Raw genomic sequence first — 22,855 nt, forward strand, 5'->3', positions numbered from 1 at the left:
CCTTGTCCTCGGTGTTTGAATTTTTTTTATTTATTTTTTATTTTTTGTGCTAAACCGGCTCGACGGCATCGGTAAAGACACTCGCCGGCTCTCCCTTTTTCGGCGCGACTGCGGGCAAAACGCTGAGGGGGCACCCGGATTTGAACCGAGGACCTCTCGATCTGCAGTCGAATGCTCTGCCACTGAGCTATACCCCCCTTGCCTTGCCCTCGGTGTTTGAATTTTTTTTTTTTTTTGTGCTAAACCGGCTCGACGGCATCGGTAAGGACACTCGCCGGCTCTCCCTTTTTCGGCGCGACTGCGGGCAAAACGCTGAGGGGGCACCCGGATTTGAACCGAGGACCTCTCGATCTGCAGTCGAATGCTCTGCCACTGAGCTATACCCCCCTTGCCTTGCCCTTGGTGTTTGAATTTTTTTTTTTTTTTTTTTGTGCTTAACCGGCTCGACGGCATCGGTAAAGACACTCGCCGGCTCTCCCTTTTTCGGCGCGACTGCGGGCAAAACGCTGAGGGGGCACCCGGATTTGAACCGAGGACCTCTCGATCTGCAGTCGAATGCTCTGCCACTGAGCTATACCCCCCTTGCCTTGCCCTCGGTGTTTGAATTTTTTTTTTTTTTTGTGCTAAACCGGCTCGACGGCATCGGTAAAGACACTCGCCGGCTCTCCCTTTTTCGGCGCGACTGCGGGCAAAACGCTGAGGGGGCACCCGGATTTGAACCGAGGACCTCTCGATCTGCAGTCGAATGCTCTGCCACTGAGCTATACCCCCCTTGCCTTGTCCTCGGTGTTTGAATTTTTTTTTTTGTGCTAAACCGGCTCGACGGCATCGGTAAAGACACTCGCCGGCTCTCCCTTTTTCGGCGCGACTGCGGGCAAAACGCTGAGGGGGCACCCGGATTATGAACCGAGGACCTCTCGATCTGCAGTCGAATGCTCTGCCACTGAGCTATACCCCCCTTGCCTTGTCCTCGGTGTTTGAATTTTTTTTTTTTTTTTGTGCTAAACCGGCTCGACGGCATCGGTAAAGACACTCGCCGGCTCTCCCTTTTTCGGCGCGACTGCGGGCAAAATGCTGAGGGGGCACCCGGATTTGAACCGAGGACCTCTCGATCTGCAGTCGAATGCTCTGCCACTGAGCTATACCCCCCTTGCCTTGTCCTGGGTGTTTGAATTTTTTTTATTTTTTTTTTTGGGCTAAACCGGCTCGACAGCATCGGTAAAGACACTCGCCGGCTCTCCCTTTTTCGGCGCGACTGCGGGCAAAACGCTGAGGGGGCACCCGGATTTGAACCGAGGACCTCTCGATCTGCAGTCGAATGCTCTGCCACTGAGCTATACCCCCCTTGCCTTGTCCTCGGTGTTTGAATTTTTTTATTTTTTTTTGTGCTAAACCGGCTCGACGGCATCGGTAAAGACACTCGCCGGCTCTCCCTTTTTCGGCGCGACTGCGGGCAAAACGCTGAGGGGGCACCCGGATTTGAACCGAGGACCTCTCGATCTGCAGTCGAATGCTCTGCCACTGAGCTATACCCCCCTTGCCTTGCCCTCGGTGTTTGAATTTTTTTTTTTTTTTTTTTTTTTGTGCTAAACCGGCTCGACGGCATCGGTAAAGACACTCGCCGGCTCTCCCTTTTTCGGCGCGACTGCGGGCAAAACGCTGAGGGGGCACCCGGATTTGAACCGAGGACCTCTCGATCTGCAGTCGAATGCTCTGCCACTGAGCTATACCCCCCTTGCCTTGTCCTCGGTGTTTGAATTTTTTTTTTTGTGCTAAACTGGCTCGACGGCATCGGTAAAGACACTCGCCGGCTCTCCCTTTTTCGGCGCGACTGCGGGCAAAACGCTGAGGGGGCACCCGGATTATGAACCGAGGACCTCTCGATCTGCAGTCGAATGCTCTGCCACTGAGCTATACCCCCCTTGCCTTGTCCTCGGTGTTTGAATTATTTATTTTTTTTGTGCTAAACCGGCTCGACGGCATCGGTAAAGACACTCGCCGGCTCTCCCTTTTTCGGCGCGACTGCGGGCAAAACGCTGAGGGGGCACCCGGATTTGAACCGAGGACCTCTCGATCTGCAGTCGAATGCTCTGCCACTGAGCTATACCCCCCTTGCCTTGTCCTTGGTGTTTGAATTTTTTTTTTTTTTTTTTTGGGCTAAACCGGCTCGACAGCATCGGTAAAGACACTCGCCGGCTCTCCCTTTTTCGGCGTGACTGCGGGCAAAACGCTGAGGGGGCACCCGGATTTGAACCGAGGACCTCTCGATCTGCAGTCGAATGCTCTGCCACTGAGCTATACCCCCCTTGCCTTGTCCTCGGTGTTTGAATTTTATTTTATTATTTTTTTTTTGTGCTAAACCGGCTCGACGGCATCGGTAAAGACACTCGCCGGCTCTCCCTTTTTCGGCGCGACTGCGGGCAAAACGCTGAGGGGGCACCCGGATTTGAACCGAGGACCTCTTGATCTGCAGTCGAATGCTCTGCCACTGAGCTATACCCCCCTTGCCTTGCCCTCGGTGTTTGAATTTTTTTTTTTTTTGTGCTAAACCGGCTCGACGGCATCGGTAAAGACACTCGCCGGCTCTCCCTTTTTCGGCGCGACTGCGGGCAAAACGCTGAGGGGGCACCCGGATTTGAACCGAGGACCTCTCGATCTGCAGTCGAATGCTCTGCCACTGAGCTATACCCCCCTTGCCTTGTCCTCGGTGTTTGAATTTTTTTTTTTGTGCTAAACCGGCTCGACGGCATCGGTAAAGACACTCGCCGGCTCTCCCTTTTTCGGCGCGACTGCGGGCAAAACGCTGAGGGGGCACCCGGATTATGAACCGAGGACCTCACGATCTGCAGTCGAATGCTCTGCCACTGAGCTATACCCCCCTTGCCTTGTCCTCGGTGTTTGAATTTTTTTTTTTGTGCTAAACCGGCTCGACGGCATCGGTAAAGACACTCGCCGGCTCTCCCTTTTTCGGCGCGACTGCGGGCAAAACGCTGAGGGGGCACCCGGATTATGAACTGAGGACCTCTCGATCTGCAGTCGAATGCTCTGCCACTGAGCTATACCCCCCTTGCCTTGTCCTCGGTGTTTGAATTTTTTTTTTTTTTGTGCTAAACCGGCTCGACGGCATCGGTAAAGACACTCGCCGGCTCTCCCTTTTTCGGCGCGGATGCGGGCAAAACGCTGAGGGGGCACCCGGATTTGAACCGAGGACCTCTCGATCTGCAGTCGAATGCTCTGCCACTGAGCTATACCCCCCTTGCCTTGTCCTCGGTGTTTGAATTTTTTTTTTTTTTTTTTTTTTTTGTGCTAAACCGGCTCGAAGGCATCGGTAAAGACACTCGCCGGCTCTCCCTTTTTCGGCGCGACTGCGGGCAAAACGCTGAGGGGGCACCCGGATTTGAACCGAGGACCTCTCGATCTGCAGTCGAATGCTCTGCCACTGAGCTATACCCCCCTTGCCTTGTCCTCGGTGTTTGAAATTTTTTTTTTTTTTGTGCTAAACCGGCTCGACGGCATCGGTAAAGACACTCGCCGGCTCTCCCTTTTTCGGCGCGACTGCGGGCAAAACGCTGAGGGGGCACCCGGATTTGAACCGAGGACCTCTCGATCTGCAGTCGAATGCTCTGCCACTGAGATATACCCCCCTTGCCTTGCCCTCGGTGTTTGAATTTTTTTTTTTTTGTGCTAAACCGGCATGACGGCATCGGTAAAGACACTCGCCGGCTCTCCCTTTTTCGGCGCGACTGCGGGCAAAACGCTGAGGGGGCACCCGGATTTGAACCGAGGAACTCTCGATCTGCAGTCGAATGCTCTGCCACTGAGCTATACCCCCCTTGCCTTGCCCTCGGTGTTTGATTTTTTTTTTTTTTTTTTTTTTTTTTGTGCTAAACCGGCTCGACGGCATCGGTAAAGACACTCGCCGGCTCTCCCTTTTTCGGCGCGACTGCGGGCAAAACGCTGAGGGGGCACCCGGATTTGAACCGAGGACCTCTCGATCTGCAGTCGAATGCTCTGCCACTGAGCTATACCCCCTTGCCTTGCCCTCGGTGTTTGAATTTTTTTTTTTTTTTTTTTTTTGTGCTTAACCGGCTCGACGGCATCGGAAAAGACACTCGCCGGCTCTCCCTTTTTCGGCGCGACTGCGGGCAAAACGCTGAGGGGCACCCGGATTTGAACCGAGGACCTCTCGATCTGCAGTCGAATGCTCTGCCACTGAGCTATACCCCCCTTGCCTTGTCCTCGGTGTTTGAATTTTTTTTTTTTGTGCTAAACCGGCTCGACGGCATCGGTAAAGACACTCGCCGGCTCTCCCTTTTTCGGCGCGACTGCGGGCAAAACGCTGAGGGGGCACCCGGATTTGAACCGAGGACCTCTCGATCTGCAGTCGAATGCTCTGCCACTGAGCTATAACCCCCTTGCCTTGTCCTCGGTGTTTGAATTATTATTTTTTTTTTTTTTCTTGTGCTAAACCGGCTCGACGGCATCGGTAAAGACACTCGCCGGCTCTCCCTTTTTCGGCGCGACTGCGGGCAAAACGCTGAGGGGGCACCCGGATTTGAACCGAGGACCTCTCGATCTGCAGTCGAATGCTCTGCCACTGAGCTATAACCCCCTTGCCTTGTCCTCGGTGTTTGAATTATTATTTTTTTTTTTTTTTCTTGTGCTAAACCGGCTCGACGGCATCGGTAAAGACACTCGCCGGCTCTCATTTTTCGGCGCGACTGCGGGCAAAACGCTGAGGGGGCACCCGGATTTGAACCGAGGACCTCTCGATCTGCAGTCGAATGCTCTGCCACTGAGCTATACCCCCCTTGCCTTGTCCACCGTGTTTGAATTATTTTTTTTTTTATTTTTTTTTTGTGCTAAACCGGCTCGACGGCATCGGTAAAGACACTCGCCGGCTCTCCCTTTTTCGGCGCGACTGCGGGCAAAACGCTGAGGGGGCACCCGGATTTGAACCGAGGACCTCTCGATCTGCAGTCGAATGCTCAGCCACTGAGCTATACCCCCCTTGCCTTGTCCACCGTGTTTGAATTTTTTTTTTTTTTTTTGTGCTAAACCGGCTCGACGGCATCGGTAAAGACACTCGCCGGCTCTCCCTTTTTCGGCGCGACTGCGGGCAAAACGCTGAGGGGGCACCCGGATTTGAACCGAGGACCTCTCGATCTGCAGTCAAATGCTCTGCCACTGAGCTATACCCCCCTTGCCTTGTCCTCCGTGTTTGAATTATTTTTTTTTTTTTTTTTTTTTTGTGCTAAACCGGCTCGACGGCATCGGTAAAGACACTCGCCGGCTCTCCCTTTTTCGGCGCGACTGCGGGCAAAGCGCTGAGGGGGCACCCGGATTTGAACCGAGGACCTCGCGATCTGCAGTCGAATGCTCTGCCACTGAGCTATACCCCCCTTGCCTTGTCCTCGGTGTTTGAATATTTTTTTTTTTTTTGTGCTAAACCGGCTCGACGGCATTGGTAAAGACACTCGCCGGCTCTCCCTTTTTCGGCGCGACTGCGGGCAAAACGCTGAGGGGGCACCCGGATTTGAACCGAGGACCTCTCGATCTGCAGTCGAATGCTCTGCCACTGAGCTATACCCCCCTTGCCTTGTCCTCGGTGTTTGAATTTTTTTTTTTTTTTTTTTTTTTGTGCTAGACCGGCTCGACGGCATCGGTAAAGACACTCGCCGGCTCTCCCTTTTTTGGCGCGACTGCGGGCAAAACGCTGAGGGGGCACCCGGATTTGAACCGAGGACCTCTCGATCTGCAGTCGAATGCTCTGCCACTGACCTATACCCCCCTTGCTTTATCCTCGGTGTTTGAATTTTTTTTTTTTGTGCTAAACCGGCTCGACGGCATCGGTAAAGACACTCGCCGGCTCTCCCTTTTTCGGCGCGACTGCGGGCAAAACGCTGAGGGGGCACCCGGATTTGAACCGAGGACCTCTCGATCTGCAGTCGAATGCTCTGCCACTGAGCTATACCCCCCTTGCCTTGTCCTCGGTGTTTGAATTTTTTTTTTTTTTGTGCTAAACCGGCTCGACGGCATCGGTAAAGACACTCGCCGGCTCTCCCTTTTTCGGCGCGACTGCGGACAAAACGCTGAGGGGGCACCCGGATTTGAACCGAGGACCTCTCGATCTGCAGTCGAATGCTCTGCCACTGAGCTATACCCCTCCTTGACTTGTCCTCGGTGTTTAAATTTTTTATTTTTTTTGTGCTAAACCGGCTCGACGGCATCGGTAAAGACACTCGCCGGCTCTCCCTTTTTCGGCGCGACTGCGGGCAAAACGCTGAGGGGGCACCCGGATTTGAACCGAGGACCTCTCGATCTGCAGTCGAATGCTCTGCCACTGAGCTATACCCCTCCTTGCCTTGTCCTTGGTGTTTGAATTATTTTTATTTTTTTTTTGTGCTAAACCGGCTCGACGGCATCGGTAAGGACACTCGCCGGCTCTCCCTTTTTCTGCGCAACTGCGGGCAAAACGCTGAGGGGGCACCCGGATTTGAACCGAGGACCTCTCGATCTGCAGTCGAATGCTCTGCCACTGAGCTATACCCCCCTTACCTTGTCCTCCGTGTTTGAATTTTTATTTTTTTTAATTTTGTGCTAAACCGGCTCGACGGCATCGGTAAGGACACTCGCCGGCTCTCCCTTTTTCGGCGCGTCTGCGGGCAAAACGCTGAAGGGGCACCCGGATTTGAACCGAGGACCTCTCGATCTGCCGTCGAATGCTCTGCCACTGAGCTATACCCCCCTTGCCTTGTCCTTGGTGTTTGAATTTTTATTTATTTTTTTTTGTGCTAAACCGGCTCGACGGCATCGGTAAGGACACTCGCCGGCTCTCCCTTTTTCGTCACGACTGCGGGCAAAATGCTGAGGGGGCTCCCGGATTTGAACCGAGGACCTCTCGATCTGCAGTCGAATGCTCTGCCACTGAGCTATACCCCTCTTGCCTTGTCCTTGGTGTTTGAATTTTTTATTTTTTTTTTGTGCTAAACCGGCTCGACGGCATCGGTAAGGACACTCGCCGACTCTCCCTTTTTCGGCGCGACTGCGGGCAAAACGCTGAGGGGGCACCCGGATTTGAACCGAGAACCTCTCGATCTGCAGTCGAATGCTCTGCCACTGAGCTATACCCCTCCTTGCCTTGTCCTCGGTGTTTGAATTTTTTTTTTTTTTTTTTGTGCTAAACCGGCTCGACGGCATCGGTAAAGACACTCGCCGGCTCTCCCTTTTTCGGCGCGGCTGCGGGCAAAACGCTGAGGGGGCACCCGGATTTGAACCGAGAACCTCTCGATCTGCAGTCGAATGCTCTGCCACTGAGCTATACCCCTCCTTGCCTTGTCCTCGGTGTTTGAATTTTCAGTTTTTTTTTTTCTTTTGTGCTAAATAGGCTCGACGGCATCGGTAAAGACACTCGCCGGCTCTCCCTTTTTCGGCGCGACTGCGGGCAAAACGCTGAGGGGGCACCCGAATTTGAACCGAGGACCTCTCGATCTGCAGTCGAATGCTCTGCCACTGAGCTATACCCCTCCTTGCTTTGTCCTCGGTGTTTAAATTTTTGTTTTGTTTTTTGTGCTAAACCGGCTCGACGGCATCGGTAAGGACACTCGCCGGCTCTCCCTTTTTCGGCGCGACTGTGGGCAAAACGCTGAGGGGGCACCTGGATTTGAACCAAGGACCTCTTGATATGCAGTCGAATGCTCTGCCACTGAGCTATACCACCCTTGCCTTGTCCTTGGTGTTTGAATTTTTTTTTTATTTTTTTTGTGCTAAACCGGCTCGACGGCATCGGTAAAGACACTCGCCGGCTCTCCCTTTATCGGCTCGACTGCGGGCAAAATGCTGAGGGGGCACCCGGATTTGAACCGAGGACCTCTCGATCTGCAGTCGAATGCTCTGCCACTGAGCTATACCCCCCTTGCCTTGTCCTCAGTGTTTGAAATTTTTTTTTTTGTGCTAAACCGGCTTGACGGCATCGGTAAAGACACTCGCCGGCTCTCCCTTTTTCGGCGCGACTGCGGGCAAAACGCTGAGGGGGCACCCGGATTTGAACCGAGGACCTCTCGATCTGCAGTCGAATGCTCTGCCACTGAGCTATACCCCCCTTGCCTTGTCCTCGGTGTTTGAATTTATTTTTTTTTTTTTTTTGTGCTAAACCGGCTCGACGGCATCGGTAAAGACACTCGCCGGCTCTCCCTTTTTCGGCGCGACTGCGGGCAAAACGCTGAGGGGGCACCCGGATTTGAACCGAGGACCTCTCGATCTGCAGTCGAATGCTCTGCCACTGAGCTATACCCCCCTTGCCTTGTCCTCGGTGTTTGAATTTTTTTTTTTTTTTTTTTTTTGTGCTAAACCGGCTCGACGGCATCGGTAAAGACACTCGCCGGCTCTCCCTTTTTCGGCGCGACTGCGGGCAAAACGCTGAGGGGGCACCCGGATTTGAACCGAGGACCTCTCGATCTGCAGTCGAATGCTCTGCCACTGAGCTATACCCCCCTTGCCTTGCCCTCGGTGTTTGAATTTTTTTATTTTTTTTTTGTGCTAAACCGGCTCGACGGCATCGGTAAAGACACTCGCCGGCTCTCCCTTTTTCGGCGCGACTGCGGGCAAAACGCTGAGGGGGCACCCGGATTTGAACCGAGCACCTCTCGATCTGCAGTCGAATGCTCTGCCACTGAGCTATACCCCCCTTGCCTTGCCCTCGGTGTTTGAATTTTTATTTTTTTTTTTTGTGCTAAACCGGCTCGACGGCATCGGTAAAGACACTCGCCGGCTCTCCCTTTTTCGGCGCGACTGCGGGCAAAACGCTGAGGGGGCACCCGGATTTGAACCGAGGACCTCTCGATCTGCAGTCGAATGCTCTGCCACTGAGCTATACCCCTCTTGCCTTGCCCTCGGTGTTTGAATTTTTTTTTTTTTTTTTTGTGCTAAACCGGCTCGACGGCATCGGTAAAGACACTCGCCGGCTCTCCCTTTTTCTGCGCGACTGCGGGCAAAACGCTGAGGGGGCACCCGGATTTGAACCGAGGACCTCTCGATCTGCAGTCGAATGCTCTGCCACTGAGCTATACCCCCCTTGCCTTGCCCTCGGTGTTTGAATTTTTTTATTTTTTTTTGTGCTAAACCGGCTCGACGGCATCGGTAAAGACACTCGCCGGCTCTCCCTTTTTCGGCGCGACTGCGGGCAAAACGCTGAGGGGGCACCCGGATTTGAACCGAGGACCTCTCGATCTGCAGTCGAATGCTCTGCCACGGAGCTATACCCCCCTTGCCTTGCCCTCGGTGTTTGAATTTTTTTATTTTTTTTTGTGCTAAACCGGCTCGACGGCATCGGTAAAGACACTCGCCGGCTCTCCCTTTTTCGGCGCGACTGCGGGCAAAACGCTGAGGGGGCACCCGGATTTGAACCGAGGACCTCTCGATCTGCAGTCGAATGCTCTGCCACGGAGCTATACCCCCCTTGCCTTGCCCTCGGTGTTTGAATTTTTTTATTTTTTTTTGTGCTAAACCGGCTCGACGGCATCGGTAAAGACACTCGCCGGCTCTCCCTTTTTCGGCGCGACTGCGGGCAAAACGCTGAGGGGGCACCCGGATTTGAACCGAGGACCTCTCGATCTGCAGTCGAATGCTCTGCCACTGAGCTATACCCCCCTTGCCTTGCCCTCGGTGTTTGAATTTTTTTATTTTTTTTTGTGCTAAACCGGCTCGACGGCATCGGTAAAGACACTCGCCGGCTCTCCCTTTTTCGGCGCGACTGCGGGCAAAACGCTGAGGGGGCACCCGGATTTGAACCGAGGACCTCTCGATCTGCAGTCGAATGCTCTGCCACTGAGCTATACCCCCCTTGCCTTGCCCTCGGTGTTTGAATTTTTTTATTTTTTTTTGTGCTAAACCGGCTCGACGGCATCGGTAAAGACACTCGCCGGCTCTCCCTTTTTCGGCGCGACTGCGGGCAAAACGCTGAGGGGGCACCCGGATTTGAACCGAGGACCTCTCGATCTGCAGTCGAATGCTCTGCCACTGAGCTATACCCCCCTTGCCTTGTCCTCGGTGTTTGAATTTTTTCATTTTTTTTGTGCTAAACCGGCTCGACGGCATCGGTAAAGACACTCGCCGGCTCTCCCTTTTTCGGCGCGACTGCGGGCAAAACGCTGAGGGGGCACCCGGATTTGAACCGAGGACCTCTCGATCTGCAGTCGAATGCTCTGCCACTGAGCTATACCCCCCTTGCCTTGTCCTTGGTGTTTGAATTTTTTATTTTTATTTTTTTTTTTTTTGGGTTAAACCGGCTCGACGGCATCGGTAAAGACACTCGCCGGCTCTCCCTTTTTCGGCGCGACTGCGGGCAAAACGCTGAGGGGGCACCCGGATTTGAACCGAGGACCTCTCGATCTGCAGTCGAATGCTCTGCCACTGAGCTATATCCCCCTTGCCTTGTCCTTGGTGTTTGAATTTTTTTTTGTGCTAGACCGGCTCGACGGCATCGGTAAAGACACTCGCCAGCTCTCCCTTTTTCGGCGCGACTGCGGGCAAAACGCTGAGGGGGCACCCGGATTTGAACCGAGGACCTCTCGATCTGCAGTCGAATGCTCTGCCACTGAGCTATACCCCCCTTGCTTTGTCCTCGGTGTTTGAATTTTTTTTTTTTTTGTGCTAAACCGGCTCGACGGCATCGGTAAAGACACTCGCCGGCTCTCCCTTTTTCGGCGCGACTGCGGGCAAAACGCTGAGGGGGCACCCGGATTTGAACCGAGGACCTCTCGATCTGCAGTCGAATGCTCTGCCACTGAGCTATACCCCCCTTGCCTTGTCCTCGGTGTTTGAATTTTTTTTTTTTTTGGTGCTAAAACGGCTCGACGGCATCGGTAAAGACACTCGCCGGCTCCCCCTTTTTCGGCGCGACTGCGGGCAAAGCGCTGAGGGGGCACCCGGATTTGAACAGAGGACCTCTCGATCTGCAGTCGAATGCTCTGCCACTGAGCTATACCCCCTTTGCCTTGTCCTCGGTGTTTGAATTTTTTTTTTTTTTTTGTGCTAAACCGGCTCGACGGCATCGGTAAAGACACTCGCCGGCTCTCCCTTTTTCGGCGCGACTGCGGGCAAAACGCTGAGGGGGCACCCGGATTTGAACCGAGGACCTCTCCATCTGCAGTCGAATGCTCTGCCACTGAGCTATACCCCCCTTGCCTTGTCCTCGGTGTTTGAATTTTTTTTTTTTTTTTTTTTTTTTTTGTGCTAAACCGGCTCGACGGCATCGGTAAAGACACTCGCCGGCTCTCCCTTTTTCGGCGCGACTGCGGGCAAAACGCTGAGGGGGCACCCGGATTTGAACCGAGGACCTCTACGATCTGCAGTCGAATGCTCTGCCACTGAGCTATACCCCCCTTGCCTTGTCCTCGGTGTTTGAATTTTTTTATTTTTTTTTGTGCTAAACCGGCTCGACGGCATCGGTAAAGACACTCGCCGGCTCTCTCTTTTTCGGCGCGACTGCGGGCAAAACGCTGAGGGGGCACCCGGATTTAAACCGAGGACCTCTACGATCTGCAGTCGAATGCTCTGCCACTGAGCTATACCCCCCTTGCCTTGTCCTCGGTGTTTGAATTTTTTTATTTTTTTTTGTGCTAAACCGGCTCGACGGCATCGGTAAAGACACTCGCCGGCTCTCCCTTTTTCGGCGCGACTGCGGGCAAAATGCTGAGGGGGCACCCGGATTTGAACCGAGGACCTCTACGATCTGCAGTCGAATGCTCTGCCACTGAGCTATACCCCCCTTGCCTTGTCCTCGGTGTTTGAATTTTTTTTTTTTTATTTTTTTTTTTTTGTGCTAAACCGGCTCGACGGCTCTCCCTTTTTCGGCGCGACTGCGGGCAAAACGCTGAGGGGGCACCCGGATTTGAACCGAAGACCTCTCGATCTGCAGTCGAATGCTCTGCCACTGAGCTATACCCCCCTTGCCTTGTCCTCGGTGTTTGAATTTTTTTTTTTTTTTTTTTTGTGCTAAACCGGCTCGACGGCATCGGTAAAGACACTCGCCGGTTCTCCCTTTTTCGGCGCGACTGCGGGCAAAACGCTGAGGGGGCACCCGGATTTGAACCGAGGACCTCTCGATCTGCAGTCGAATGCTCTGCCACTGAGCTATACCCCCCTTGCTTTATCCTCGGTGTTTGAATTTTTTTTTTTTTTTTTTTGTGCTAAACCGGCTCGACGGCATCGGTAAAGACACTCGCCGGCTCTCCCTTTTTCGGCGCGACTGCGGGCAAAACGCTGAGGGGGCACCCGGATTTGAACCGAGGACCTCTCGATCTGCAGTCGAATGCTCTGCCACTGAGCTATACCCCCCTTGCTTTGTCCTCGGTGTTTGAAATTTTTTTTTTTTTTTTTTGTGCTAAACCGGCTCGACGGCATCGGTAAAGACACTCGCCGGCTCTCCCTTTTTCGGCGCGACTGCGGGCAAAACGCTGAGGGGGCACCCGGATTTGAACCGAGGACCTCTCGATCTGCAGTCGAATGCTCTGCCACTGAGCTATACCCCCCTTGCCTTGTCCTCGGTGTTTGAATTTTTTTTTTTTTTGTGCTAAACCGGCTCGACGGCATCGGTAAAGACACTCGCCGGCTCTCCCTTTTTCGGCGCGACTGCGAGCAAAACGCTGAGGGGGCACCCGGATTTGAACCGAGGACCTCTCGATCTGCAGTCGAATGCTCTGCCACTGAGCTATACCCCCCTTGCCTTGTCCTCGGTGTTTGAATTTTTTTTATTTATTTATTTTTTTTTGTGCTAAACCGGCTCGACGGCATCGGTAAAGACACTCGCCGGCTCTCCCTTTTTCGGCGCGACTGCGGGCAAAACGCTGAGGGGGCACCCGGATTTGAACCGAGGACCTCTCGATCTGCAGTCGAATGCTCTGCCACTGAGCTATACCCCCTTGCCTTGTCCTCGGTGTTTGAATTTTATTTTTTTTGTGCTAAACCGGCTCGACGGCATCGGTAAAGACACTCGCCGGCTCTCCCTTTTTCGGCGCGACTGCGGGCAAAACGCTGAGGGGGCACCCGGATTTGAACCGAGGACCTCTACGATCTGCAGTCGAATGCTCTGCCACTGAGCTATACCCCCCTTGCCTTGTCCTCGGTGTTTGAATTTTATTTTTTTTGTGCTAAACCGGCTCGACGGCATCGGTAAAGACACTCGCCGGCTCTCCCTTTTTCGGCGCGACTGCGGGCAAAACGCTGAGGGGGCACCCGGATTTGAACCGAGGACCTCTACGATCTGCAGTCGAATGCTCTGCCACTGAGCTATACCCCCCTTGCCTTGTCCTCGGTGTTTGAATTTTTTTATTTTTTTTGTGCTAAACCGGCTCGACGGCATCGGTAAAGACACTCGACGGCTCTCCCTTTTTCGGCGCGACTGCGGGCAAAACGCTGAGGGGGCACCCGGATTTGAACCGAGGACCTCTCGATCTGCAGTCGAATGCTCTGCCACTGAGCTATACCCCTTTGCCTTGTCCTCGGTGTTTGAATTTTTTTATTTTTTTTGTGCTAAACCGGCTCGACGGCTCTCCCTTTTTCGGCGCGACTGCGGGCAAAACGCTGAGGGGGCACCCGGATTTGAACCGAAGACCTCTCGATCTGCAGTCGAATGCTCTGCCACTGAGCTATACCCCCCTTGCCTTGTCCTCGGTGTTTGAATTTTTTTTTTTTTTTTTTTTTGGGTTAAACCGGCTCGACGGCATCGGTAAAGACACTCGCCGGCTCTCCCTTTTTCGGCGCGACTGCGGGCAAAACGCTGAGGGGGCACCCGGATTTGAACCGAGGACCTCTCGATCTGCAGTCGAATGCTCTGCCACTGAGCTATACCCCCCTTGCTTTGTCCTCGGTGTTTGAAATTTTTTATTTATTTTTTTTTGTGCTAAACCGGCTCGACGGCATCGGTAAAGACACTCGCCGGCTCTCCCTTTTTCGGCGCGACTGCGGGCAAAACGCTGAGGGGGCACCCGGATTTGAACCGAGGACCTCTCGATCTGCAGTCGAATGCTCTGCCACTGAGCTATACCCCCCTTGCCTTGTCCTCGGTGTTTGAATTTTTTTTTTTTTTTTTTGGGTTAAACCGGCTCGACGGCATCGGTAAAGACACTCGCCGGCTCTCCCTTTTTCGGCGCGACTGCGGGCAAAACGCTGAGGGGGCACCCGGATTTGAACCGAGGACCTCTCGATCTGCAGTCGAATGCTCTGCCACTGAGCTATACCCCCCTTGCTTTGTCCTCGGTGTTTGAAATTTTTTATTTATTTTTTTTTGTGCTAAACCGGCTCGACGGCATCGGTAAAGACACTCGCCGGCTCTCCCTTTTTCGGCGCGACTGCGGGCAAAACGCTGAGGGGGCACCCGGATTTGAACAGAGGACCTCTCGATCTGCAGTCGAATGCTCTGCCACTGAGCTATACCCCCCTTGCCTTGTACTCGGTGTTTGAATTTTTTTTATTATTTTTTTTTTTTTGTGCTAAACCGGCTCGACGGCATCGGTAAAGACACTCGCCGGCTCTCCCTTTTTCGGCGCGACTGCGGGCAAAACGCTGAGGGGGCACCCGGATTTGAACCGAGGACCTCTCGATCTGCAGCCGAATGCTCTGCCACTGAGCTATACCCCCCTTGCCTTGTCCTCGGTGTTTGAATTTTTTTTTTTTTTTTTTTTTGTGCTAGACCGGCTCGACGGCATCGGTAAAGACACTCGCCGGCTCTCCCTTTTTTGGCGCGACTGCGGGCAAAACGCTGAGGGGGCACCCGGATTTGAACCGAGGACCTCTCGATCTGCAGTCGAATGCTCTGCCACTGACCTATACCCCCCTTGCTTTATCCTCGGTGTTTGAATTTTTTTTTTTTTTTTTTTTTGTGCTAAACCGGCTCGACGGCATCGGTAAAGACACTCGCCGGCTCTCCCTTTTTCGGCGCGACTGCGGGCAAAACGCTGAGGGGGCACCCGGATTTGAACCGAGGACCTCTCGATCTGCAGTCGAATGCTCTGCCACTGAGCTATACCCCCCTTGCCTTGCCCTCGGTGTTTGAATTTTTTTTTTTTTGTGCTAAACCGGCTCGACGGCATCGGTAAAGACACTCGCCGGCTCTCCCTTTTTCGGCGCGACTGCGGGCAAAACGCTGAGGGGGCACCCGGATTTGAACCGAGGACCTCTCGATCTGCAGTCGAATGCTCTGCCACTGAGCTATACCCCCCTTGCCTTGTCCTCGGTGTTTGAATTTTTTTTTTTGTGCTAAACCGGCTCGACGGCATCGGTAAAGACACTCGCCGGCTCTCCCTTTTTCGGCGCGACTGCGGGCAAAACGCTGAGGGGGCACCCGGATTATGAACCGAGGACCTCTCGATCTGCAGTCGAATGCTCTGCCACTGAGCTATACCCCCCTTGCCTTGTCCTCGGTGTTTGAATTTTTTTTTTTTTTTTGTGCTAAACCGGCTCGACGGCATCGGTAAAGACACTCGCCGGCTCTCCCTTTTTCGGCGCGACTGCGGGCAAAATGCTGAGGGGGCACCCGGATTTGAACCGAGGACCTCTCGATCTGCAGTCGAATGCTCTGCCACTGAGCTATACCCCCCTTGCCTTGTCCTGGGTGTTTGAATTTTTTTTATTTTTTTTTTTGGGCTAAACCGGCTCGACGGCATCGGTAAAGACACTCGCCGGCTCTCCCTTTTTCGGCGCGACTGCGGGCAAAACGCTGAGGGGGCACCCGGATTTGAACCGAGGACCTCTCGATCTGCAGTCGAATGCTCTGCCACTGAGCTATACCCCCCTTGCCTTGTCCTGGGTGTTTGAATTTTTTTTATTTTTTTTTTTGGGCTAAACCGGCTCGACGGCATCGGTAAAGACACTCGCCGGCTCTCCCTTTTTCGGCGCGACTGCGGGCAAAACGCTGAGGGGGCACCCGGATTTGAACCGAGGACCTCTCGATCTGCAGTCGAATGCTCTGCCACTGAGCTATACCCCCCTTGCCTTGTCCTCGGTGTTTGAATTTTTTTTTTTGTGCTAAACCGGCTCGACGGCATCGGTAAAGACACTCGCCGGCTCTCCCTTTTTCGGCGCGACTGCGGGCAAAACGCTGAGGGGGCACCCGGATTATGAACCGAGGACCTCTCGATCTGCAGTCGAATGCTCTGCCACTGAGCTATACCCCCCTTGCCTTGTCCTCGGTGTTTGAATTTTTTTTTTTTTTTTGTGCTAAACCGGCTCGACGGCATCGGTAAAGACACTCGCCGGCTCTCCCTTTTTCGGCGCGACTGCGGGCAAAATGCTGAGGGGGCACCCGGATTTGAACCGAGGACCTCTCGATCTGCAGTCGAATGCTCTGCCACTGAGCTATACCCCCCTTGCCTTGTCCTGGGTGTTTGAATTTTTTTTATTTTTTTTTTTGGGCTAAACCGGCTCGACGGCATCGGTAAAGACACTCGCCGGCTCTCCCTTTTTCGGCGCGACTGCGGGCAAAACGCTGAGGGGGCACCCGGATTTGAACCGAGGACCTCTCGATCTGCAGTCGAATGCTCTGCCACTGAGCTATACCCCCCTTGCCTTGTCCTCGGTGTTTGAATTTTTTTATTTTTTTTTGTGCTAAACCGGCTCGACGGCATCGGTAAAGACACTCGCCGGCTCTCCCTTTTTCGGCGCGACTGCGGGCAAAACGCTGAGGGGGCACCCGGATTTGAACCGAGGACCTCTCGATCTGCAGTCGAATGCTCTGCCACTGAGCTATACCCCCCTTGCCTTGCCCTCGGTGTTTGAATTTTTTTTTTTTTTTTTTTTTTTTGTGCTAAACCGGCTCGACGGCATCGGTAAAGACACTCGCCGGCTCTCCCTTTTTCGGCGCGACTGCGGGCAAAACGCTGAGGGGGCACCCGGATTTGAACCGAGGACCTCTCGATCTGCAGTCGAATGCTCTGCCACTGAGCTATACCCCCCTTGCCTTGTCCTCGGTGTTTGAATTTTTTTTTTTGTGCTAAACCGGCTCGACGGCATCGGTAAAGACACTCGCCGGCTCTCCCTTTTTCGGCGCGACTGCGGGCAAAACGCTGAGGGGGCACCCGGATTATGAACCGAGGACCTCTCGATCTGCAGTCGAATGCTCTGCCACTGAGCTATACCCCCCTTGCCTTGTCCTCGGTGTTTGAATTATTTATTTTTTTTGTGCTAAACCGGCTCGACGGCATCGGTAAAGACACTCGCCGGCTCTCCCTTTTTCGGCGCGACTGCGGGCAAAACGCTGAGGGGGCACCCGGATTTGAACCGAGGACCTCTCGATCTGCAGTCGAATGCTCTGCCACTGAGCTATACCCCCCTTGCCTTGTCCTCGGTGTTTGAATTTTTTTTTTTTTTTTTTGGGCTAAACCGGCTCGACAGCATCGGTAAAGACACTCGCCGGCTCTCCCTTTTTTGGCGCGACTGCGGGCAAAACGCTGAGGGGGCACCCGGATTTGAACCGAGGACCTCTCGATCTGCAGTCGAATGCTCTGCCACTGAGCTATACCCCCCTTGCCTTGTCCTCGGTGTTTGAATTTTATTTTATTATTTTTTTTTTGTGCTAAACCGGCTCGACGGCATCGGTAAAGACACTCGCCGGCTCTCCCTTTTTCGGCGCGACTGCGGGCAAAACGCTGAGGGGGCACCCGGATTTGAACCGAGGACCTCTTGATCTGCAGTCGAATGCTCTGCCACTGAGCTATACCCCCCTTGCCTTGCCCTCGGTGTTTGAATTTTTTTTTTTTTTGTGCTAAACCGGCTCGACGGCATCGGTAAAGACACTCGCCGGCTCTCCCTTTTTCGGCGCGACTGCGGGCAAAACGCTGAGGGGGCACCCGGATTTGAACCGAGGACCTCTCGATCTGCAGTCGAATGCTCTGCCACTGAGCTATACCCCCCTTGCCTTGTCCTCGGTGTTTGAATTTTTTTTTTTGTGCTAAACCGGCTCGACGGCATCGGTAAAGACACTCGCCGGCTCTCCCTTTTTCGGCGCGACTGCGGGCAAAACGCTGAGGGGGCACCCGGATTATGAACCGAGGACCTCACGATCTGCAGTCGAATGCTCTGCCACTGAGCTATACCCCCCTTGCCTTGTCCTCGGTGTTTGAATTTTTTTTTTTGTGCTAAACCGGCTCGACGGCATCGGTAAAGACACTCGCCGGCTCTCCCTTTTTCGGCGCGACTGCGGGCAAAACGCTGAGGGGGCACCCGGATTATGAACCGAGGACCTCTCGATCTGCAGTCGAATGCTCTGCCACTGAGCTATACCCCCCTTGCCTTGTCCTCGGTGTTTGAATTTTTTTTTTTTTTGTGCTAAACCGGCTCGACGGCATCGGTAAAGACACTCGCCGGCTCTCCCTTTTTCGGCGCGACTGCGGGCAAAACGCTGAGGGGGCACCCGGATTTGAACCGAGGACCTCTCGATCTGCAGTCGAATGCTCTGCCACTGAGCTATACCCCACTTGCCTTGTCCTCGGTGTTTGAATTTTATTTTATTTATTTTTTTTGGGCTAAACCGGCTCGACGGCATCGGTAAAGACACTCGCCGGCTCTCCCTTTTTCGGCGCGACTGCGGGCAAAACGCTGAGGGGGCACCCGGATTTGAACCGAGGACCTCTCGATCTGCAGTCGAATGCTCTGCCACTGAGCTATACCCCCCTTGCCTTGTCCTCGGTGTTTGAATTTTTTTTTTTTTTTTTTTTTTTGTGCTAAACCGGCTCGACGGCATCGGTAAAGACACTCGCCGGCTCTCCCTTTTTCGGCGCGACTGCGGGCAAAACGCTGAGGGGGCACCCGGATTTGAACCGAGGACCTCTCGATCTGCAGTCGAATGCTCTGCCACTGAGCTATACCCCCCTTGCCTTGTCCTCGGTGTTTGAAATTTTTTTTTTTTTTTTGTGCTAAACCGGCTCGACGGCATCGGTAAAGACACTCGCCGGCTCTCCCTTTTTCGGCGCGACTGCGGGCAAAACGCTGAGGGGGCACCCGGATTTGAACCGAGGACCTCTCGATCTGCAGTCGAATGCTCTGCCACTGAGATATACCCCCCTTGCCTTGCCCTCGGTGTTTGAATTTTTTTTTTTTGTGCTAAACCGGCATGACGGCATCGGTAAAGACACTCGCCGGCTCTCCCTTTTTCGGCGCGACTGCGGGCAAAACGCTGAGGGGGCACCCGGATTTGAACCGAGGACCTCTCGATCTGCAGTCGAATGCTCTGCCACTGAGCTATACCCCCCTTGCCTTGCCCTCGGTGTTTGATTTTTTTTTTTTTTTTTTTTTTTTGTGCTAAACCGGCTCGACGGCATCGGTAAAGACACTCGCCGGCTCTCCCTTTTTCGGCGCGACTGCGGGCAAAACGCTGAGGGGGCACCCGGATTTGAACCGAGGACCTCTCGATCTGCAGTCGAATGCTCTGCCACTGAGCTATACCCCCCTTGCCTTGCCCTCGGTGTTTGAATTTTTTTTTTTTTTTTTTTTGTGCTTAACCGGCTCGACGGCATCGGAAAAGACACTCGCCGGCTCTCCCTTTTTCGGCGCGACTGCGGGCAAAACGCTGAGGGGCACCCGGATTTGAACCGAGGACCTCTCGATCTGCAGTCGAATGCTCTGCCACTGAGCTATACCCCCCTTGCCTTGTCCTCGGTGTTTGAATTTTTTTTTTTTTGTGCTAAACCGGCTCGACGGCATCGGTAAAGACACTCGCCGGCTCTCCCTTTTTCGGCGCGACTGCGGGCAAAACGCTGAGGGGGCACCCGGATTTGAACCGAGGACCTCTCGATCTGCAGTCGAATGCTCTGCCACTGAGCTATAACCCCCTTGCCTTGTCCTCGGTGTTTGAATTATTATTATTTTTTTTTTTCTTGTGCTAAACCGGCTCGACGGCATCGGTAAAGACACTCGCCGGCTCTCCCTTTTTCGGCGCGACTGCGGGCAAAATGCTGAGGGGGCACCCGGATTTGAACCGAGGACCTCGCGATCTGCAGTCGAATGCTCTGCCACTGAGCTATACCCCCCTTGCCTTGTCCACCGTGTTTGAATTATTTTTTTTTTTATTTTTTTTTTGTGCTAAACCGGCTCGACGGCATCGGTAAAGACACTCGCCGGCTCTCCCTTTTTCGGCGCGACTGCGGGCAAAACGCTGAGGGGGCACCCGGATTTGAACCGAGGACCTCTCGATCTGCAGTCGAATGCTCTGCCACTGAGCTATACCCCCCTTGCCTTGTCCACCGTGTTTGAATTTTTTTTTTTTTTTTTTTGTGCTAAACCGGCTCGACGGCATCGGTAAAGACACTCGCCGGCTCTCCCTTTTTCGGCGCGACTGCGGGCAAAACGCTGAGGGGGCACCCGGATTTGAACCGAGGACCTCTCGATCTGCAGTCGAATGCTCTGCCACTGAGCTATACCCCCCTTGCCTTGTCCTCCGTGTTTGAATTATTTTTTTTTTTTTTTTTTTTTTGTGCTAAACCGGCTCGACGGCATCGGTAAAGACACTCGCCGGCTCTCCCTTTTTCGGCGCGACTGCGGGCAAAGCGCTGAGGGGGCACCCGGATTTGAACCGAGGACCTCTCGATCTGCAGTCGAATGCTCTGCCACTGAGCTATACCCCCCTTGCCTTGTCCTCGGTGTTTGAATTTTTTTTTTTTTTTTGTGCTAAACCGGCTCGACGGCATCGGTAAAGACACTCGCCGGCTCTCCCTTTTTCGGCGCGACTGCGGGCAAAACGCTGAGGGGGCACCCGGATTTGAACCGAGGACCTCTCGATCTGCAGTCGAATGCTCTGCCACTGAGCTATACCCCCCTTGCCTTGTCCTCGGTGTTTGAATTTTATTTTATTTATTTTTTTTGGGCTAAACCGGCTCGACGGCATCGGTAAAGACACTCGCCGGCTCTCCCTTTTTCGGCGCGACTGCGGGCAAAACGCTGAGGGGGCACCCGGATTTGAACCGAGGACCTCTCGATCTGCAGTCGAATGCTCTGCCACTGAGCTATACCCCCCTTGCCTTGTCCTCGGTGTTTGAATTTTTTTGTTTTTTTTTGTGCTAAACCGGCTCGACGGCATCGGTAAAGACACTCGCCGGCTCTCCCTTTTTCGGCGCGACTGCGGGCAAAACGCTGAGGGGGCACCCGGATTTGAACCGAGGACCTCTCGATCTGCAGTCGAATGCTCTGCCACTGAGCTATACCCCCCTTGCCTTGTCCTCGGTGTTTGAATTTTATTTTTTTTTTTGTGCTAAACCGGCTCGACGGCATCGGTAAAGACACTCGCCGGCTCTCCCTTTTTCGGCGCGACTGCGGGCAAAACGCTGAGGGGGCACCCGGATTTGAACCGAGGACCTCTCGATCTGCAGTCGAATGCTCTGCCACTGAGCTATACCCCCCTTGCCTTGCCCTCGGTGTTTGAATTTTTTTTTTTTGTGCTAAACCGGCTCGACGGCATCGGTAAAGACACTCGCCGGCTCTCCCTTTTTCGGCGCGACTGCGGGCAAAACGCTGAGGGGGCACCCGGATTTGAACCGAGGACCTCTCGATCTGCAGTCGAATGCTCTGCCACTGAGCTATACCCCCCTTGCCTTGCCCTCGGTGTTTGAATTTTTTTTTTTTTTTTTTTGTGCTTAACCGACTCGACGGCATCGGTAAAGACACTCGCCGGCTCTCCCTTTTTCGGCGCGACTGCGGGCAAAACGCTGAGGGGGCACCCGGATTTGAACCGAGGACCTCTCGATCTGCAGTCGAATGCTCTGCCACTGAGCTATACCCCCCTTGCCTTGCCCTCGGTGTTTGAATTATTTTTTTTTTTATTTTTTTTTTGTGCTAAACCGGCTCGACGGCATCGGTAAAGACACTCGCCGGCTCTCCCTTTTTCGGCGCGACTGCGGGCAAAACGCTGAGGGGGCACCCGGATTTGAACAGAGGACCTCTCGATCTGCAGTCGAATGCTCTGCCACTGAGCTATACCCCCCTTGCCTTGTCCTCCGTGTTTGAATTATTTTTTTTTTTTTTTGTGCTAAACCGGCTCGACGGCATCGGTAAAGACACTCGCCGGCTCTCCCTTTTTCGGCGCGACTGCGGGCAAAACGCTGAGGGGGCACCCGGATTTGAACCGAGGACCTCTCGATCTGCAGTCGAATGCTCTGCCACTGAGCTATACCCCCCTTGCCTTGTCCTCGGTGTTTGAATTTATTTTTTTTTTTGTGCTAAACCGGCTCGACGGCATCGGTAAAGACACTCGCCGGCTCTCCCTTTTTCGGCGCGACTGCGGGCAAAACGCTGAGGGGGCACGCGGATTTGAACCGAGGACCTCTCGATCTGCAGTCGAATGCTCTGCCACTGAGCTATACCCCCATTGCCTTGTCCTCAGTGTTTGAATTTTTTTTTTTTTTTTTTTTTTTGTGCTAAACCGGCTCGACGGCATCGGTAAAGACACTCGCCGGCTCTCCCTTTTTCGGCGCGACTGCGGGCAAAACGCTGAGGGGGCACCCGGATTTGAACCGAGGACCTCTCGATCTGCAGTCGAATGCTCTGCCACTGAGCTATATCCCCCTTGCCTTGTCCTCGGTGTTTGAATTTTTTTTATTTTTTATTTTTTTTGTGCTAAACCGGCTCGACGGCATCGGTAAAGACACTCGCCGGCTCTCCCTTTTTCGGCGCGACTGCGGGCAAAACGCTGAGGGGGCACCCGGATTTGAAACGAGGACCTCTCGATCTGCAGTCGAATGCTCTGCCACTGAGGTATACCCCCCTTGCCTTGTCCTCGGTGTTTGAATTTTTTTTTTTTTTTTTGTGCTAAACCGGCTCGACGGCATCGGTAAAGACACTCGCCGGCTCTCCCTTTTTCGGCGCGACTGCG

At 53.6% G+C, this 22,855-nt stretch overlaps 63 non-coding genes across 63 annotated transcripts; all 63 read right to left on the reverse strand.

The window, feature by feature from the left end:
• Positions 1–125: 125 nt before the first annotated feature.
• On the reverse strand, positions 126–197 carry TRNAC-GCA (transfer RNA cysteine (anticodon GCA)). Its single transcript has one exon. It is a non-coding gene; the product is annotated as a tRNA-Cys (tRNA).
• Positions 198–315: 118 nt separating this feature from the next.
• On the reverse strand, positions 316–387 carry TRNAC-GCA (transfer RNA cysteine (anticodon GCA)). The gene has a single exon. It is a non-coding gene; the product is annotated as a tRNA-Cys (tRNA).
• Positions 388–509: 122 nt separating this feature from the next.
• Positions 510–581, reverse strand: TRNAC-GCA (transfer RNA cysteine (anticodon GCA)). The gene has a single exon. It is a non-coding gene; the product is annotated as a tRNA-Cys (tRNA).
• A 118-nt stretch (positions 582–699) lies between these two features.
• TRNAC-GCA (transfer RNA cysteine (anticodon GCA)) lies at positions 700–771 on the reverse strand. Its single transcript has one exon. It is a non-coding gene; the product is annotated as a tRNA-Cys (tRNA).
• Positions 772–1,077: 306 nt separating this feature from the next.
• TRNAC-GCA (transfer RNA cysteine (anticodon GCA)) lies at positions 1,078–1,149 on the reverse strand. The gene has a single exon. It is a non-coding gene; the product is annotated as a tRNA-Cys (tRNA).
• A 123-nt stretch (positions 1,150–1,272) lies between these two features.
• Positions 1,273–1,344, reverse strand: TRNAC-GCA (transfer RNA cysteine (anticodon GCA)). The gene has a single exon. It is a non-coding gene; the product is annotated as a tRNA-Cys (tRNA).
• A 120-nt stretch (positions 1,345–1,464) lies between these two features.
• TRNAC-GCA (transfer RNA cysteine (anticodon GCA)) lies at positions 1,465–1,536 on the reverse strand. Its single transcript has one exon. It is a non-coding gene; the product is annotated as a tRNA-Cys (tRNA).
• Positions 1,537–1,662: 126 nt separating this feature from the next.
• TRNAC-GCA (transfer RNA cysteine (anticodon GCA)) lies at positions 1,663–1,734 on the reverse strand. Its single transcript has one exon. It is a non-coding gene; the product is annotated as a tRNA-Cys (tRNA).
• Positions 1,735–2,039: 305 nt separating this feature from the next.
• TRNAC-GCA (transfer RNA cysteine (anticodon GCA)) lies at positions 2,040–2,111 on the reverse strand. Its single transcript has one exon. It is a non-coding gene; the product is annotated as a tRNA-Cys (tRNA).
• A 122-nt stretch (positions 2,112–2,233) lies between these two features.
• TRNAC-GCA (transfer RNA cysteine (anticodon GCA)) lies at positions 2,234–2,305 on the reverse strand. Its single transcript has one exon. It is a non-coding gene; the product is annotated as a tRNA-Cys (tRNA).
• Positions 2,306–2,620: 315 nt separating this feature from the next.
• On the reverse strand, positions 2,621–2,692 carry TRNAC-GCA (transfer RNA cysteine (anticodon GCA)). The gene has a single exon. It is a non-coding gene; the product is annotated as a tRNA-Cys (tRNA).
• A 491-nt stretch (positions 2,693–3,183) lies between these two features.
• Positions 3,184–3,255, reverse strand: TRNAC-GCA (transfer RNA cysteine (anticodon GCA)). The gene has a single exon. It is a non-coding gene; the product is annotated as a tRNA-Cys (tRNA).
• Positions 3,256–3,382: 127 nt separating this feature from the next.
• On the reverse strand, positions 3,383–3,454 carry TRNAC-GCA (transfer RNA cysteine (anticodon GCA)). Its single transcript has one exon. It is a non-coding gene; the product is annotated as a tRNA-Cys (tRNA).
• Positions 3,455–3,960: 506 nt separating this feature from the next.
• Positions 3,961–4,032, reverse strand: TRNAC-GCA (transfer RNA cysteine (anticodon GCA)). Its single transcript has one exon. It is a non-coding gene; the product is annotated as a tRNA-Cys (tRNA).
• A 706-nt stretch (positions 4,033–4,738) lies between these two features.
• On the reverse strand, positions 4,739–4,810 carry TRNAC-GCA (transfer RNA cysteine (anticodon GCA)). The gene has a single exon. It is a non-coding gene; the product is annotated as a tRNA-Cys (tRNA).
• Positions 4,811–5,521: 711 nt separating this feature from the next.
• Positions 5,522–5,593, reverse strand: TRNAC-GCA (transfer RNA cysteine (anticodon GCA)). Its single transcript has one exon. It is a non-coding gene; the product is annotated as a tRNA-Cys (tRNA).
• A 313-nt stretch (positions 5,594–5,906) lies between these two features.
• TRNAC-GCA (transfer RNA cysteine (anticodon GCA)) lies at positions 5,907–5,978 on the reverse strand. The gene has a single exon. It is a non-coding gene; the product is annotated as a tRNA-Cys (tRNA).
• A 503-nt stretch (positions 5,979–6,481) lies between these two features.
• On the reverse strand, positions 6,482–6,553 carry TRNAC-GCA (transfer RNA cysteine (anticodon GCA)). The gene has a single exon. It is a non-coding gene; the product is annotated as a tRNA-Cys (tRNA).
• A 1,289-nt stretch (positions 6,554–7,842) lies between these two features.
• On the reverse strand, positions 7,843–7,914 carry TRNAC-GCA (transfer RNA cysteine (anticodon GCA)). Its single transcript has one exon. It is a non-coding gene; the product is annotated as a tRNA-Cys (tRNA).
• A 115-nt stretch (positions 7,915–8,029) lies between these two features.
• Positions 8,030–8,101, reverse strand: TRNAC-GCA (transfer RNA cysteine (anticodon GCA)). The gene has a single exon. It is a non-coding gene; the product is annotated as a tRNA-Cys (tRNA).
• A 123-nt stretch (positions 8,102–8,224) lies between these two features.
• TRNAC-GCA (transfer RNA cysteine (anticodon GCA)) lies at positions 8,225–8,296 on the reverse strand. The gene has a single exon. It is a non-coding gene; the product is annotated as a tRNA-Cys (tRNA).
• A 125-nt stretch (positions 8,297–8,421) lies between these two features.
• On the reverse strand, positions 8,422–8,493 carry TRNAC-GCA (transfer RNA cysteine (anticodon GCA)). Its single transcript has one exon. It is a non-coding gene; the product is annotated as a tRNA-Cys (tRNA).
• A 507-nt stretch (positions 8,494–9,000) lies between these two features.
• On the reverse strand, positions 9,001–9,072 carry TRNAC-GCA (transfer RNA cysteine (anticodon GCA)). The gene has a single exon. It is a non-coding gene; the product is annotated as a tRNA-Cys (tRNA).
• Positions 9,073–9,576: 504 nt separating this feature from the next.
• Positions 9,577–9,648, reverse strand: TRNAC-GCA (transfer RNA cysteine (anticodon GCA)). Its single transcript has one exon. It is a non-coding gene; the product is annotated as a tRNA-Cys (tRNA).
• A 120-nt stretch (positions 9,649–9,768) lies between these two features.
• On the reverse strand, positions 9,769–9,840 carry TRNAC-GCA (transfer RNA cysteine (anticodon GCA)). The gene has a single exon. It is a non-coding gene; the product is annotated as a tRNA-Cys (tRNA).
• A 120-nt stretch (positions 9,841–9,960) lies between these two features.
• TRNAC-GCA (transfer RNA cysteine (anticodon GCA)) lies at positions 9,961–10,032 on the reverse strand. Its single transcript has one exon. It is a non-coding gene; the product is annotated as a tRNA-Cys (tRNA).
• A 119-nt stretch (positions 10,033–10,151) lies between these two features.
• Positions 10,152–10,223, reverse strand: TRNAC-GCA (transfer RNA cysteine (anticodon GCA)). Its single transcript has one exon. It is a non-coding gene; the product is annotated as a tRNA-Cys (tRNA).
• A 314-nt stretch (positions 10,224–10,537) lies between these two features.
• TRNAC-GCA (transfer RNA cysteine (anticodon GCA)) lies at positions 10,538–10,609 on the reverse strand. Its single transcript has one exon. It is a non-coding gene; the product is annotated as a tRNA-Cys (tRNA).
• Positions 10,610–10,726: 117 nt separating this feature from the next.
• TRNAC-GCA (transfer RNA cysteine (anticodon GCA)) lies at positions 10,727–10,798 on the reverse strand. The gene has a single exon. It is a non-coding gene; the product is annotated as a tRNA-Cys (tRNA).
• Positions 10,799–12,070: 1,272 nt separating this feature from the next.
• Positions 12,071–12,142, reverse strand: TRNAC-GCA (transfer RNA cysteine (anticodon GCA)). The gene has a single exon. It is a non-coding gene; the product is annotated as a tRNA-Cys (tRNA).
• Positions 12,143–12,264: 122 nt separating this feature from the next.
• Positions 12,265–12,336, reverse strand: TRNAC-GCA (transfer RNA cysteine (anticodon GCA)). The gene has a single exon. It is a non-coding gene; the product is annotated as a tRNA-Cys (tRNA).
• A 122-nt stretch (positions 12,337–12,458) lies between these two features.
• On the reverse strand, positions 12,459–12,530 carry TRNAC-GCA (transfer RNA cysteine (anticodon GCA)). The gene has a single exon. It is a non-coding gene; the product is annotated as a tRNA-Cys (tRNA).
• Positions 12,531–12,647: 117 nt separating this feature from the next.
• Positions 12,648–12,719, reverse strand: TRNAC-GCA (transfer RNA cysteine (anticodon GCA)). The gene has a single exon. It is a non-coding gene; the product is annotated as a tRNA-Cys (tRNA).
• Positions 12,720–12,848: 129 nt separating this feature from the next.
• On the reverse strand, positions 12,849–12,920 carry TRNAC-GCA (transfer RNA cysteine (anticodon GCA)). The gene has a single exon. It is a non-coding gene; the product is annotated as a tRNA-Cys (tRNA).
• Positions 12,921–13,780: 860 nt separating this feature from the next.
• On the reverse strand, positions 13,781–13,852 carry TRNAC-GCA (transfer RNA cysteine (anticodon GCA)). Its single transcript has one exon. It is a non-coding gene; the product is annotated as a tRNA-Cys (tRNA).
• A 124-nt stretch (positions 13,853–13,976) lies between these two features.
• Positions 13,977–14,048, reverse strand: TRNAC-GCA (transfer RNA cysteine (anticodon GCA)). Its single transcript has one exon. It is a non-coding gene; the product is annotated as a tRNA-Cys (tRNA).
• Positions 14,049–14,169: 121 nt separating this feature from the next.
• On the reverse strand, positions 14,170–14,241 carry TRNAC-GCA (transfer RNA cysteine (anticodon GCA)). The gene has a single exon. It is a non-coding gene; the product is annotated as a tRNA-Cys (tRNA).
• Positions 14,242–14,957: 716 nt separating this feature from the next.
• On the reverse strand, positions 14,958–15,029 carry TRNAC-GCA (transfer RNA cysteine (anticodon GCA)). The gene has a single exon. It is a non-coding gene; the product is annotated as a tRNA-Cys (tRNA).
• Positions 15,030–15,145: 116 nt separating this feature from the next.
• On the reverse strand, positions 15,146–15,217 carry TRNAC-GCA (transfer RNA cysteine (anticodon GCA)). The gene has a single exon. It is a non-coding gene; the product is annotated as a tRNA-Cys (tRNA).
• A 306-nt stretch (positions 15,218–15,523) lies between these two features.
• TRNAC-GCA (transfer RNA cysteine (anticodon GCA)) lies at positions 15,524–15,595 on the reverse strand. Its single transcript has one exon. It is a non-coding gene; the product is annotated as a tRNA-Cys (tRNA).
• A 123-nt stretch (positions 15,596–15,718) lies between these two features.
• On the reverse strand, positions 15,719–15,790 carry TRNAC-GCA (transfer RNA cysteine (anticodon GCA)). The gene has a single exon. It is a non-coding gene; the product is annotated as a tRNA-Cys (tRNA).
• A 123-nt stretch (positions 15,791–15,913) lies between these two features.
• TRNAC-GCA (transfer RNA cysteine (anticodon GCA)) lies at positions 15,914–15,985 on the reverse strand. The gene has a single exon. It is a non-coding gene; the product is annotated as a tRNA-Cys (tRNA).
• Positions 15,986–16,291: 306 nt separating this feature from the next.
• TRNAC-GCA (transfer RNA cysteine (anticodon GCA)) lies at positions 16,292–16,363 on the reverse strand. The gene has a single exon. It is a non-coding gene; the product is annotated as a tRNA-Cys (tRNA).
• Positions 16,364–16,486: 123 nt separating this feature from the next.
• TRNAC-GCA (transfer RNA cysteine (anticodon GCA)) lies at positions 16,487–16,558 on the reverse strand. The gene has a single exon. It is a non-coding gene; the product is annotated as a tRNA-Cys (tRNA).
• Positions 16,559–16,678: 120 nt separating this feature from the next.
• TRNAC-GCA (transfer RNA cysteine (anticodon GCA)) lies at positions 16,679–16,750 on the reverse strand. Its single transcript has one exon. It is a non-coding gene; the product is annotated as a tRNA-Cys (tRNA).
• A 127-nt stretch (positions 16,751–16,877) lies between these two features.
• TRNAC-GCA (transfer RNA cysteine (anticodon GCA)) lies at positions 16,878–16,949 on the reverse strand. Its single transcript has one exon. It is a non-coding gene; the product is annotated as a tRNA-Cys (tRNA).
• A 305-nt stretch (positions 16,950–17,254) lies between these two features.
• TRNAC-GCA (transfer RNA cysteine (anticodon GCA)) lies at positions 17,255–17,326 on the reverse strand. The gene has a single exon. It is a non-coding gene; the product is annotated as a tRNA-Cys (tRNA).
• Positions 17,327–17,447: 121 nt separating this feature from the next.
• TRNAC-GCA (transfer RNA cysteine (anticodon GCA)) lies at positions 17,448–17,519 on the reverse strand. The gene has a single exon. It is a non-coding gene; the product is annotated as a tRNA-Cys (tRNA).
• Positions 17,520–17,834: 315 nt separating this feature from the next.
• TRNAC-GCA (transfer RNA cysteine (anticodon GCA)) lies at positions 17,835–17,906 on the reverse strand. Its single transcript has one exon. It is a non-coding gene; the product is annotated as a tRNA-Cys (tRNA).
• A 688-nt stretch (positions 17,907–18,594) lies between these two features.
• Positions 18,595–18,666, reverse strand: TRNAC-GCA (transfer RNA cysteine (anticodon GCA)). Its single transcript has one exon. It is a non-coding gene; the product is annotated as a tRNA-Cys (tRNA).
• A 126-nt stretch (positions 18,667–18,792) lies between these two features.
• TRNAC-GCA (transfer RNA cysteine (anticodon GCA)) lies at positions 18,793–18,864 on the reverse strand. Its single transcript has one exon. It is a non-coding gene; the product is annotated as a tRNA-Cys (tRNA).
• A 307-nt stretch (positions 18,865–19,171) lies between these two features.
• TRNAC-GCA (transfer RNA cysteine (anticodon GCA)) lies at positions 19,172–19,243 on the reverse strand. Its single transcript has one exon. It is a non-coding gene; the product is annotated as a tRNA-Cys (tRNA).
• A 126-nt stretch (positions 19,244–19,369) lies between these two features.
• Positions 19,370–19,441, reverse strand: TRNAC-GCA (transfer RNA cysteine (anticodon GCA)). The gene has a single exon. It is a non-coding gene; the product is annotated as a tRNA-Cys (tRNA).
• A 708-nt stretch (positions 19,442–20,149) lies between these two features.
• On the reverse strand, positions 20,150–20,221 carry TRNAC-GCA (transfer RNA cysteine (anticodon GCA)). Its single transcript has one exon. It is a non-coding gene; the product is annotated as a tRNA-Cys (tRNA).
• A 122-nt stretch (positions 20,222–20,343) lies between these two features.
• On the reverse strand, positions 20,344–20,415 carry TRNAC-GCA (transfer RNA cysteine (anticodon GCA)). The gene has a single exon. It is a non-coding gene; the product is annotated as a tRNA-Cys (tRNA).
• Positions 20,416–20,543: 128 nt separating this feature from the next.
• On the reverse strand, positions 20,544–20,615 carry TRNAC-GCA (transfer RNA cysteine (anticodon GCA)). The gene has a single exon. It is a non-coding gene; the product is annotated as a tRNA-Cys (tRNA).
• A 119-nt stretch (positions 20,616–20,734) lies between these two features.
• TRNAC-GCA (transfer RNA cysteine (anticodon GCA)) lies at positions 20,735–20,806 on the reverse strand. Its single transcript has one exon. It is a non-coding gene; the product is annotated as a tRNA-Cys (tRNA).
• A 125-nt stretch (positions 20,807–20,931) lies between these two features.
• On the reverse strand, positions 20,932–21,003 carry TRNAC-GCA (transfer RNA cysteine (anticodon GCA)). Its single transcript has one exon. It is a non-coding gene; the product is annotated as a tRNA-Cys (tRNA).
• Positions 21,004–21,123: 120 nt separating this feature from the next.
• On the reverse strand, positions 21,124–21,195 carry TRNAC-GCA (transfer RNA cysteine (anticodon GCA)). Its single transcript has one exon. It is a non-coding gene; the product is annotated as a tRNA-Cys (tRNA).
• A 119-nt stretch (positions 21,196–21,314) lies between these two features.
• Positions 21,315–21,386, reverse strand: TRNAC-GCA (transfer RNA cysteine (anticodon GCA)). The gene has a single exon. It is a non-coding gene; the product is annotated as a tRNA-Cys (tRNA).
• Positions 21,387–21,501: 115 nt separating this feature from the next.
• On the reverse strand, positions 21,502–21,573 carry TRNAC-GCA (transfer RNA cysteine (anticodon GCA)). Its single transcript has one exon. It is a non-coding gene; the product is annotated as a tRNA-Cys (tRNA).
• Positions 21,574–21,695: 122 nt separating this feature from the next.
• TRNAC-GCA (transfer RNA cysteine (anticodon GCA)) lies at positions 21,696–21,767 on the reverse strand. The gene has a single exon. It is a non-coding gene; the product is annotated as a tRNA-Cys (tRNA).
• Positions 21,768–22,088: 321 nt separating this feature from the next.
• Positions 22,089–22,160, reverse strand: TRNAC-GCA (transfer RNA cysteine (anticodon GCA)). The gene has a single exon. It is a non-coding gene; the product is annotated as a tRNA-Cys (tRNA).
• Positions 22,161–22,855: the final 695 nt, after the last annotated feature.

The sequence above is a fragment of the Lithobates pipiens genome, unplaced genomic scaffold, assembly GCF_037356315.1.
Source record: "Lithobates pipiens isolate NorthernLeopardFrog02 unplaced genomic scaffold, aLitPip1_a1.2 Scaffold_22, whole genome shotgun sequence".
NCBI classification, from domain to species: Eukaryota; Metazoa; Chordata; class Amphibia; order Anura; family Ranidae; genus Lithobates; species Lithobates pipiens.